The sequence below is a fragment of the Solanum pennellii genome, chromosome 5 (genome assembly GCF_001406875.1).
Source record: "Solanum pennellii chromosome 5, SPENNV200".
Classification (NCBI taxonomy): domain Eukaryota; kingdom Viridiplantae; phylum Streptophyta; class Magnoliopsida; order Solanales; family Solanaceae; genus Solanum; species Solanum pennellii.
In genome coordinates this window covers 9,800,926-9,814,829 of record NC_028641.1, presented here as the reverse complement: position 1 = coordinate 9,814,829, position 13,904 = coordinate 9,800,926, and positions in this window count along the sequence as shown.

Here is a 13,904-nt window from a genome sequence, read left to right as displayed (position 1 = left end):
CATCTATGGAGTTTGTGGTTTGAGAATGTTCCATCTCTTTCCTAATATCCCTTTTACCATCACCTTAAAATATGCATCAAAAATGTGTTTAATTGCTGTTGAATTCAAAATCACGGAACATAGAAGTATCAATAGTTAAAATCTATCAATCATTAAAATAAAAAAAATTATATTATTTTAAATATAAGGTTACGTAATAATGAACATTAATAATTTTATAATTTTATTCTTTTGCTTTCGAAAAGTGTTACGCTTTGATATTTTCGGGGATTCAAATTAAATGAAGATCAAATTGAGATATTAAATTTTCTATAATATGATAATATAGTCATGATAATAATTATTTTTTAATAGATATGTAAGTAAAAATGAAAGGAGAAAGTAAAGTCGTGGTGGCAAGAGATTTTAATTAAATGAAACATTATGGTGAATATAGCATGATCATATATTTTCGTCTTCCTTCTTCATTGTCTATGTATCGTTGCACATATTTTTCTTTTTAATATTTATATTGAGTATAAAATTTTTAAAGAATGAATTTCCTGTTATTTGGTGTTCATTTTAATTTGAGAAAATAGTATGTCGCAAGATTGATATACCGTGGTTTCACGGTATTCTTAATGCTTTTTCCTTAAGTTTAGTGTGTGTCCAAAAGCCTTTTTGTATTAATTTTTATGTAAGTTTTTCTTTATTTGCAGGAAATCTGTCTAAAAGATGAATGCGGAGGTTTTTGAGCAAGAAATGCAGAAAAGTACCACCTACGGAGCTTGTGACGGTCCGTCGTGCCTGTGACGGTCCGTAGGTGGCATCGTAGTGAAACTGCTTAAGGAAGATGGGGAAGCCTGACCAAGTGTGGGATTACGGAGTGTGTGACGGACCGTCGTAGCCATGACGATCCGTCCTGCTGGTTCGTCATGATGATTAGAGAAGTAGTCCAGTACCCAAATTCCAAGAGTTCAAGTGTTATGGAACGGAGACCCTCGACGGACCGTTGTGCCTGTGACGATCTGTTATACCTGCCGTCAAGGGTAATGAAGAGAGCAGCAGAAGAATTTGCAAAGTATGGGACGACGGAGTCCATGACGGCCCGTCGTGACCACGACGACCCGTCGTGACCACGACGACCCGTCGCGAGGTACGTCGACCCAGCCGCGTTTTGACAGATTTCCAACAAATAGAGTCCTTCTTTGATTAGGTTTTTGTTCTTTATAAATAGTTCGAAAAACCTCGTTTTTGGGGTTAGACTCTCTTATAGTTAGACTCTTAGTTATTTTAGCTTCTTTTGTGGATTAGACTTTGTGATTATTATTACATTTTTGGAGAATCTTTAGTCTTCGATTAATTTCAGTAATTGATTGTTGGTGATTTTGTTGATTAATCAAGTGAATTTCTGGATTTTATTCTTTCTCATTGAAGTAAGTGCATGAATTCTTATATTACATATTTGAATATTGTGATTATGACTATGGGTACTAAACTCCATAACTAGGGTTTTGGAAACCATGGGCGAATAATAAGATAAAATCTAACTAAAATAACAATTCTAGAATAGTGTATTGCATGTATTGATAATTCTTTCACTTAGAAGTCTTTTTAACGGATGACCAACGTTAGAACTCGCCTTAAAGCTACTTGTTGGACCAAGGAGGTAGATAATAGGAAAAGAATTATCAACATAGATTTAGTGTATACTATCTAATAGGCTAGTATTGATTGGTACGAGGTAATAACTTAGTCAAATATCGAATACAATGCTTAATATGAGGTAAAGGTAAGGGTTAGTGTAGCAACACACGTAGCCGGACCAAGGTGCGGAGTGAAATTTTCTAGATGCCGGACCAAGGATTTAGAAATACATAACTTATCACTTTGCATGCAAGATACTAGGAAAGAATTGTTATAGTTAGAATTATCAAGTTAGAAACCTGTGGGGAACACGTAAACCCTAGTTACTTTTATTAATTGATTAAACTCCAACATTTGAAGCTGTTAGTTGTCTCCATTAATTTAGCTAGTTATTTTCATTCATTTAGAAGTAAAACCCCCTCTTTTATTGATTGACTAAATAATAGTAATAATAAATTGAAGTTAAGTCTGAACTATTTTCCTCGTGGGAACGATCCCAACCTCATTAGTTGGGTTCTTTACTTGATACGACCGCTTTACTTCTTATTTGAGAAGTAAGTTTGAGCGTATCAAAGATACCCTCAGTCACGACCCAGACCATCGTGATTGACACCCACACTACAACTCGGTGGAAGAACCACTACTAAAAATCAACCAAAGCAATAAATCTAGATAGTAAGACATTTAAGTAACAGAAGCAAGTTAAATCACTAAAGGCAAGGTTCTATTACTAAATAAAGATCTACTAACTAACAATGTGGAAGATAGACCAAGAATCTAAAACTCAATGTACCAAAACTAGAAATGAGAACCAAATCTAACAAGAATTTCTAGTGAACTATCTAACTAACTAAAAACAAGGTCTAGGTCCAAAAATGACGGACATAGACTAAAGAGAATTCAATGACAACCCGAACGATATGGCTCACCCTTGAACTCTAAACGATCACTGATCTCCTAAGTAAGGTCTGTCAACAATCGCGTGAAGACATTACAAGAAACAAGATTTATTGTGGCAACATAGTGGCGGTCTTATTTGTTGCAACAAAAGCTACATATTCAGCATCGACTAATGAAGATGCGGCAAAAGAGAAACATTTAGTGGCGAGTTATGTTAAGTTTCCGCTAATAGACGTTGCTAATTCTCAATTTTTAATTCCCACTAACATGAAAAATTTTGCTCCATATTTTTTAGTAGCAACTTGTAAATCATCGCATCTAAATGTCCTTTGTGGCGATACTGTCGCTCCTAATAGTCAATTTAATTGAAATATAAAATTTAAAAGAAAACAAAAGAAAGTATTTGATAACAGAAGTATACACACAAATCTTATACAAACACTCTTATTCTCAAAGTTTCACGGTTTTCTCACCCTTCGCTCAACTCGGAATTTTTAAAAAAAAGTGACATTAAGGTTTCAAAATAAATGGGTGGTGACATAAGTCTTAAGTATTGGGTGTAGGTGACAATTATGTGATTAATGATTAATGATTAAGGATTGTGGAGTTGCCCTCAAGTTTATAAGTTGACAGTTTGATCCACTGAATCAAATGAAGGGTAAAAGGGTAATTTCTCAATACCTAATTTAATCAACTTTTGTTGGGAATTAAATGAGAGATAAAATGGTAAATTGACTATACCAAACCTAATTTAACCAATTTTGGTGGGAAATATCGAGCCAAAAGAGGAAATAAAAGCTTTTTTCCCCGCCTCCAGCCGTCGTATTCGTCCTCTTCTTCTTCTTCTGCTCTCGTCTTTGCTTGCTTGCTTGCCTTTCTTCCTGCTCTCTTCATCTTCCTCTTCTTCTTCTTATTTTCGTACATTGCGGGTCTTCGCTGGTAGTGCTTGTGCTTTCTTCTTCTTGAATCAGTTTTTTACCTAATTTGTAACTGGTAGACCAAATTTCATTTTGTTGCAATTGAAATTACTTCATAAGCGATTGAGTTATACACCATTGTTTCTGGTAAGTAAAATTAATAGTTATTTAAAATCAATTCATTATCATCTGATCTGGGCACCTGCAATTTTTTCAATAATTTGCATTTGCGTTTCCAACATATTGTTATATATGTTGCAACAGTTGACTATTATATGTAGCAACATAATTGTTATTTTTCACAACAGAACAGTCATATGTAGCAACATATGACTTACATCTCGCCATAGAATAGTCATATGTTGCTAATGTTGCCACATGTATTTTATTTTTGACAACATAACAATCATATGTAGCAACATATGACTTACATCTCGCCACAGAATAGTCATATGTTGCTACATATGATATAACTAAAAAATGTTGTCACATGTGATTTATTTTTCACCACAGAACAGTCATATGTAGCAACATATGACTTAAATATCGCCATAGAATAGTCATATGTTGCTACATATGATATAACTAAAAAATGTTGCCACATGTGATTTATTTTTCACAACAGAATAGTCATATGTAGCAACATATGACTTAATTCTCGCCACAGAATAGTCATATGTTGCTACATATGATATAACTAAAAAATGTTGCCACATGTGATTTATTTTTCACAACAGAACAGTCATATGTAGCAACATATGATTAAATGTCGCCACAGAATAGTCATATGTTGCTACATATGATATAACTAAAAAATGTTGCCACATGTGATTTATTTTTCACAACAAAACAATCATATGTAGCAACGTATGACTTAAATATCACCACAGAATAGTCATATGTAGCTACATATGGTATAACTAAAAAATGTTGCCACATGTGATTTATTTACTACACATGACTTAAATGTCGCCAGAGAATAGCCATATGTTGCTACATATGATATAACTAAAAAATGTTGCCGCATGTAATTTATTTTTCACAATTGAACAATCATATGTAGCAACATATGACTTAAATATCACCACAGAATAGTCATATGTAGCTACATATGATATAACTAAAAAATGTTGCCACATGTGATTTATTTTTCACAACAGAACAGTCATATGTAGCAACATATGACTTAAATATCGCCACATAATAGTCATATGTTGCTACATATGCTTATTCTTCATAATTACTAATTGTTTTTAAATTATTTTCTTCAGGTTCAATGTCATTATTTGTAGGGATTGATTGTCATGGTGAATGGGTCGAGAAGAAAAATCAAATCGTATGGCTTTGAGAGGATAGTAAAAAACGAGGAGCCGATTCAGTAGGGATGTATGTCGAAAGAAACATTTTGTATGATGAGTTCTTCAATTTAGTCGTGCAAAAGTCTGAATTCAATTGTAAACCGCAAGATCTTGTCATGAGTTACATTCCCCGTTTTTTTTTCATAAAGAGAAGGTTTTACCTTTTAGAATAACTGATCAATCTAGTTTGAGTGTTTATTTGGGAGGAACAGAGAAACCGCCAATATGAAGAGTCTACGTGGAAGAAACTCCTATCGAGGAGGATCATAATATAGACCAAGGCCAACAAGATATGTTTAATGATGAATTTCATCCTGCGGACATGAATAATTCTGATGATGAAATTTGAATAGGTGAAGGTGAAGCTCAAGCTGAAGGCCGGACCTTGAGAGCAAGTTTCCTCCCACACCTATAGTTGGCAGCAACAATCCATGTGCTTCTCAAACTTCATGTGTGAATAATGTTAGAGATGTGAAACATGATTATATAAGGGAATGACATTCCAGAACAAGCAAAAACTGACAAATTCATTGAAAATTGCTTGCTTGAAAAAAGATTTTAGACTGAAAAAGGTGATCAATTCTCGTAATGTGTTTTCCTTTAAATGTTCATATCCGGATTGCAATTGGTGGCTGAGGGCTGTGAAATTTACAAGTAGTGACAGGTTTGCCATTATAATTTATGAAAAGTACCATATGTGTGGTTCAAAGGATCTTACAAGCCATAATCCCCACGCCACGGCAAAAGTCATAGGTAAGTACTTTGAAAATAGGTTTCCCAATGGTAAAGGCCCATCCACAAGAGACATGTCAAATCAACTCCGCACAGAATTGGGTTGTAAGGTAAGCTATTGGAAGATTTATAAGGTCATGGAGCATGCTAAGTCTAATGTTAGGGGAACACATGAGCACGGGTACGCAGTGCTTAATGCGTACTGGTATATGCTTGAAGTTGCAAATCAAGGAAGCAAGACGACATTGTCACTCGATGAAAATGAGAGGTTCCAGTACTTCTTTGCATCATATGTTGCTTGGATAATTGTTTTTCAAGAAATGAGAAAAGTAATAGCCGTTGATGGCACATTTCTAAGGAGCAAGTATGGAGGAGTTCTGCTATCGGCGGTGGCACAAGATGTCGAGAATCATATATTTCCAGTGGCTTTATGTATCGTGGACAAGGAATGCAATGCCTCATATGATTTTTTTTTAAAATATGAGAAGCTTTGTAGATGATACTGATGAGTTGTGCATTATCTCTGATAGGCATCCAAGTATTCGAAAGATGGTTTCGAGAATCTACCCTGCATCTCACTATGGTTGTTTCATGAGACACCTTAGGGAAAATATTCAAAATAACTTTCACAATTCAAAGGTAGTGTCCCATTTTTATAAAGCAGCAAAGGCGTACGATATATGTGAGTTCAATGAACATTTCAATCAAATAAGAGATTTGGTACCAAAAGGCTGCTGAAGCTCTTGAACTTATTAGATTCCATACATGGAGTAGGGCATTAGGTACCATCTCAATTGAGTTTATTTTTACCTTAGGTGTTTTTTTTGATTTTTATCTGTTGTTGTGTAATATAACAGTATGACGTCAAACATCGCAGAATCGGTGAATGCTATGTTTGATGTTGAAAGAGAATTTTCCATTGTCGCCTATTTGATGAAATAAACAGGATATTTGCATTTTTATTTCACCAGAGGCGTATGGAACTTGTTCTCTCCGCAAATATATTTGTTCCTTCAATTGAAAAAGACATATAAGAGTATGTCAATGCGGGAAACAAGTTGTTGGCCCATCAAATCGCAAACTACAAGTTCAGTGTCACTGGTCATGGAGATGTTGCTACTGTGAATCTACAAAGAAGAACTTTTACTTGTAGAATTTTTGATTTGGACAAAATGCCTTGTCCACATGCCATGATAGCGCTTCGATCCCAATTGGCACTGATTTTGTAAATCAGATTTACCTGTACTCCTCTCCATATTATTCAGTGGAAAAATAAATAATGGCATATTGTCACGAAATTTACCCGGTGCCAACTGAAGATTCTTGGATTGTCCCTTTGGATATCATACAGAGAGAAATACCTCCTCCATATGTTGATCCAAGTAAACCCGGAAGGACATATAAGAGACGGCGTGGAGTTGGTGAATCATTTACAACGAGGAAAAATAAGTGTTTAGTATGTAGGGACTTTGACCACAAAAAAACTACATGACCAAATCAAAATGCCCCATAAAAAGTGTTAAGCGTTGTGTTATTGAATTTTAATGAATGTTCTTTCTTATTTGAGGATGATCCCTATTATATAATCTTATTTAGAAATGCCCCAATGCGTGATTTGTTGCTCTTATTTGTTTCTGTGTCAACATATGTCAAATATGTTTTATTTTACAACAGAATATATTAGATGTGGAAACATATGCCACGAATGTTGCTACAGATAAATTATCTGTAGCAACATATGCCACATGTCGTGACAGAAGAATGTTGCGATATACACATCAACTGTAGCAACATATGCCACAAATGTTGCTACATATAATCATCTGTAGCGACATATGCCACATGTTGCTACAGACGAATCATCTGTGGAAACATATGTCCATCATGCCTTATATATTACTATATAACGTATCTGTGACTATTACAACATAATATTTTAGATGTGGCAACATTTGTCAATTACACATATAAAAGTTAATTACGAATCTGTCCCAATATACTTTTATATAATGATTACGTAGGAGTGTACTTTTAGATATACCTCGTTTGGTTTAATAATTACGACTCTTCAATTCACTCTGTTGAAACGTCATTGTCTTGCAATATTTTAAAATTGTTGGCCTTTATAAGAACACAACAGAAGGGAGAGATAAGTCAAAAGTTGTCTTCTCTTCTCTTCTTCTTCATTCTCAAAAATGGTTTCAACTAGGAAAAACTTCTTGGAATCCCTCCCGACTGAACTAGTAATTCTTATCGTTGAAAGAATTGCTTCCTACTCTCTAGAAGATTTAGTCAGTGTTAAATTATGTTCTAGGTTCCTCAATGAAGTTGGTAATGAACGGTCTGTATATCAGAAGGTTACATTGGCCAGCTTTCCCACTGAACCTTCATGGACGATGAATCAACATGCCATGTCTTTCATGAAAAGTTGCATAGCATCGGAGAACTTAGAAGCCTTATACAGAAAAGACGTGGTAATTTTAATGTTTTTCATTTTTTTCACCTTTTCATCAATTTATTTTGTAATCTTAACGTGTTGTTTCTTTTATAGTTTGATTTTTTCAATCGTAATGATCCAACTGCACTGAGAATGGTTAAAAAAGCAACATAAGGTGTCCACCGTGGTGCAGAGTATGTGCTTGTCGTAATTAAAATCTTTGAAGGCGGTATTTCTATGAGAGAAGGTTTGATGTACATTGCCAACATGAAAAAAAACATCCAGTAATAGTGAGAAGATGTCGAAACCATTTGCGGTGCATTTTAAATCGAATGTGGGTGTAACAACCTAATATTTTGGGTGAAAGACCCATTTGCTGCACTGTGCATCAACCCCAACAAAATGCCCGCAAGATTGGCTGGCCCAAAGGAAGTGATGATGAATACGATATTCGTTGTGAATTGTGTATCTGTGATTTAGAACTAGATTATCTAGTTAAATTTCTTCCGCATACGACTGTGTGGGAATAATTTAATCTGTGATGAAGACGATGTTGATCTTCTTGTTTTTTGTATTTATTTTGAAATTATATATGTTGCAACATATTATATTACATATGGTGAAAATGTTGCCTTCACTTGTTCTGCACTTATATTCAAATTTTGATATAACATATGCAGTTTCTGTAATACCTTACTATTATTGATTATTTATGTTCTAAATCACTGAAATTTGGATCAAATTTCCATTTTTCCATTCCAAAATTGATCAAATCGTTTATTAGTGCCTCCTTGATTTTTCATTTGAGTCAACATATGCAGTTCCTGTTGTTGAAATTGCAACATATAATGTAAATGTCGCAACATATAATTATAACTATTCGGTCTTTTGGGGCTTAATTAAAATAAATTTTCACCTAATTTAATGTGTAACACCAATATATAGTCCTACAACATGTCTAAGTAACAAATTGTGGTCGTACACAACACTCTCCATTGGATTCTAGCAATTATATTTAGAAACACAATCATCTCACTAGTTCGTCATACATTGTCCTAGTAAATTCATATGATAGTTATATAACACCTTTCTAAATCATTGTACCAACTGTTATACCTTATTATTATTGATTATTTATGTTCTAAATCACTTAAATATTGTTCAAATTTCTATTTTTCCATTCCTAAATTGATCAAATTGTCTTTTAGTGCCTCGTTGATTTTTCATCTTTGTCAACATATGCAGTTCATGTTGTTGAAATTGCAACATATAATGTAACTGTCGCAACATATAATTATAAAAAATCGGTCTTTTGGGGCTTAATTCGATTAAATTGTCACCTAATTCGATGTGTAACACCAATATATAGTCCTACAACATGTCTAAGTAATAAATTATGGTCGTACACAACACTCCCCATTGGATTCTAGCAATTATATTTAGAAACACAATCATCTCACTAGTTCGTCATACATTGTCCTAGTAAATCCATATGATAGTTATATAACACCCTTCTAAATCGTTGTTCCAAATGTTATACCTTATTATTATTGATTATTTATGTTCTAAATCACTAAAATTTGATTCAAATTTCCATTTGTCCATTCCTAAATTGATCAAAATCGTCTATTTGTGCCTCACTGATTTTTCATTTGTGTCAACATATTCAGTTCCTGTTGTTGAAATTGCAACATATAATGTAACTGTCGCAACATATAATTATAAAAAATTGATCTTTTAGGGCTTTATTCAATTAAAATGTCACCTAATTCGATGTATAACACCAATATATAGTCCTACAACATGTATAAGTAACAAATTATGGTTGTACACAACACTCTCCATTGGATTCTAGCAATTATATTAAGAAACACAATCATCTAACTAGTTCGTCATACATTGTCCTAGTAAATCCATATGATAGTTATATAACACCCTTCTGATTCCAAATGTTATACCTTTTTATTATTTACTATATATGTTCTAAATCACTAAAATTTGATTCAAATTTCCATTGCTAAATCGATCAAAATTGTCAATTAGTGCCTTAGTGATTTTTCATCTGTGTCAACATATGCAGTTCCTGTTGTTGAAATTGCAACATATAATGTAACTGTCGCAACATATAATTATAAAATATCAATTTTTAGGTTTTAATTCAATTAAATTGTCACCTAATTCGATGTATATCACCAATATATAGTCCTACAACATGTCTAAGTAAACAAATATGGTCGTACACAACACTCTTCATTGGATTCTAGCAATTATATTTAGAAACACAATCATCTAACTAGTTCGTCAGACATTGTCCCTAGTAAATCCATATGATAGTTATATAACACCCTTCTAATTCCAAATGTTATACCTTTTTATTATTGATTATTTATGTTCTAAATCACTAAAATTTGATTCAAATTTCCATTTTTCCATTCCTAAATCGATCAAAATCGTCAATTAGTGCCTCACTGATTTTTCATCTGTGTCAACATATGCAGTTCCTGTTGTAGAAATTGCAACATATAATGTAACTGTCGCAACATATAATTATAAAAAATTGATTTTTAGGGCTTAATTCAATTAAATTGTCACCTAATTCGATGTATAACACCATATATAGTCCTACAACATGTCTAAGTAACAAAATATGGTCGTACACAACACTCTCCATTGGATTCTACCAATTATATTTAGAAACACAATCATCTAACTAGTTCGTCATACATTGACCTAGTAAATCCATATGATAGTTATATAACACCCTTCTAAATCGTTGTTCCAAATGTTATACCTTATTATTATTGATTATTTATGTTCTAAATCACTAAAATTTGGTTCAAATTTTTATTTTTCCATCCTAAATCGACCAAATCGTCTACTAGTGCCTCATTGATTTTTCATATGTGTCAATATATGCAGTTTCTGTTGTTGAAATTGCAACGTATAATGTAACTGTCGCAACATATAATTATAAAAAATCGATTTTTTAAAGCTTAATTCAATTATATTTTCACCTAATTCGATGTGTAACACCAATATATAGTCCTACAACATGTCTAAGTAACAAATTATGGTCGTACACAACAATCTCCATTGGATTCTAGCAATTATATTTAGAAACACAATCATCTCACTAGTTCGTCTTTGTCATACATTGTCGTAGTAAATTCATATGATAGTTATATAACACCCTTCTAAATCGTTGTTCCAAATGTTATACCTTATTATTATTGATTATTTATGTTCTAAATCACTAAAATTCGGTTCAGATTTTCATTTTTCCATTCCTAAATCGTTTAAATCGTCTATTAGTACCTCCTTGATTTTTCATATGTGTTAACATATGCAATTCTTGTTGTTAAATTGCAATATATATAGTAACTGTCACAACATATAATTATAAAAAATCTATCTTTTGGGGCTTAATTCAATTAAATTGTCACCTAATTCGATGTGTAACACCAATATATAGTCCGACAACATGTCTAAGTAACAAATTATGGTCGTACACAACACTCTCTATTGGATTCTAGCAATTATATTTAGAAACACAATCATCTCACTAGTTCGTCATACATTGTCCTACTAAATTTATATGATAGTTATATAACATTCTTCTAAATCGTTGTTCCAAATGTTATACCTTATTATAATTGATTATTTATGTTCTAAATCACTAAAATTTTGTTCAAATTTCTATTTTTCCATTACTAAATCAATCAAATCGTCTATTAGTGCCTTATTGATTTTTCATCTGTGTCAACATATGCAGTTCATGTTGTTGAAATTGCAACATGTAATGTAACTGTCGCAATATATAATTATAAAAAATTGATCTTTTGGGGCTTAATTCAATTAAATTTTCACCTAATTCAATGTGTAACACACATATATAGTCCTACAACATGTCTAAGTAACAAATTATGGTCGCACACAACACTCTCCATTGGATTCTACCAATTATATTTAGAAACACAATCATCTCACTAGTTCGTCATACATTTTCCTAGTAAATCCATATGATAATTATATAACACCCTTCTAAATCGTTGCTCCAAATGTTATACCTTATTATTATTGATTATTTATGTTCTAAATCACTAAAATTTGGTTCAAATTTCGATTTTTCCATTCCTAAATCGATCAAATCGTCTATTAGTACCTCATTGATTTTTCATCTAAGTCAACATAAGTAGTTCCTGTCGTTGAAATGCAACATATAATGTAACTGTCGCAACATATAATTATAACAAATCAATCTTTTGGGGCTTAATTCAATTAAATTGTCACCTTATTTGATGTGTAACACCAATATATAGTCCTACAACATGTCTAAGTAACAAATTATGGTCGTACACAACACTCTCAATTGGATTCTAGCAATTATATTTAGAAATACAATCATATCACTAGTTCGTCATACATTGTCCTAGTAAATCCATATGATAGTTATGTAACAACCTTCTAAATCATTGTTCCAAATGGTATAGCTTATTATTATTGATTATTTATGTTCTAAATCACTAAAATTTTGTTCAAATTTCCATTTTTCCATTCCTAAATTGATCAAATCGTCTATTAGTGCCTCCTTGATTTTACATCTATGTCAACATATGCAGTTCCTGTTGTTGAAATTGCAATATATAATGTAACTGTTGCAACATATAATTATAACAAATCGGGTCTTTTGGAAAAGTTGCCCTATGACATGCAAAGCCCATTATGTTTAAAAATTAAAGTAGGCCCAACCCATTCTAGAATACATTTTCATTTTCGTTTCAAGAATAGGGTTTTCAAACATTTCATCTTTGCCGCTTTAGTTTTGGCACTTTTTTTTCACTCTCTCTCTCTTGGTTTATCCCGTCTCCTATTGGACCTGTCGCTTAACATTAATGTAATAATCTTATTTGATTTTCTGTCAGTCTTTCCCCAATCACACTGTTCTCTATTTGATTGGCCTTTGGTTACACCAAATTATTGTACTCACATATTCAACTGTAAATTGATTTTCATTAGATCGATTTTTTTAGTTGATTTGGTAATGATGTTAAATGCTATACTAAATCGAATTCGTGATGATGAAAATGATACTACGTTGTATGTTAAAATGTATAACAAAAATGGAGACTTATGATATACCGTGGTTTCACGGTATTATGAATACTTTTTCCTTAAGATTAGTGTGTCCAAAAGCCTTTTTGTACTAATTTGTGTATAAGTTTCTCTTTATGTGCAGGAAATCTATCTAAAAGATGAATGCGAAGGTTTTTGAGCGAGAAATACAGAAAAGTACCACCTACGGAGCTTGTGACGGTTCGTCGTGCCCGTGACGGTCCGTAGGTGGCATCTTAGTGCAGTTGCTGAAGGAAGATGGGGAAGTCTGACCAAGTGTGGGGCTACGAAGTGCGTGACGGACCGTCGTATCCATGACGGTCCGTCCTGCTGGTTCGTCATGAAGATCAGAGATGTAGTTCCAGTACCCAAATTCCAAGAGTTCAAGTGTTTTGGAACGGAGACCCTTGATGAACCGTTGTGCCTGTGACGATCTGTCATACCTGCCGTCGAGGGTAATGAAGACAGAAGCAGAAGAAATTGCACAAGTATGGTATGACGGAGTCCATGACGGTCCGTCGTGACCACGATGATCCGTCGCGAGGTCCGTCGACCCAGCCGCGTTTTGACAGATTTCCAGCAAATAGAGTCCTTATTTAATTAGGTTTTTATTTTTTATAAATAGTTCAAAAAACCTCATTTTTGAGGTTAGACTCTGGATCATTTGGTTAGGCCCTTGATTATGTTAGACTCTTGAATATTTTTATACTCTTTGTTAGACTTTTTGTGATTACTATTACACTTTTGAAGAATCCTTAATCTTCAATTAATTTTAGCAATTGATTATTGGTGACTTTTGCTGATTAATCAAGTGAACTATCG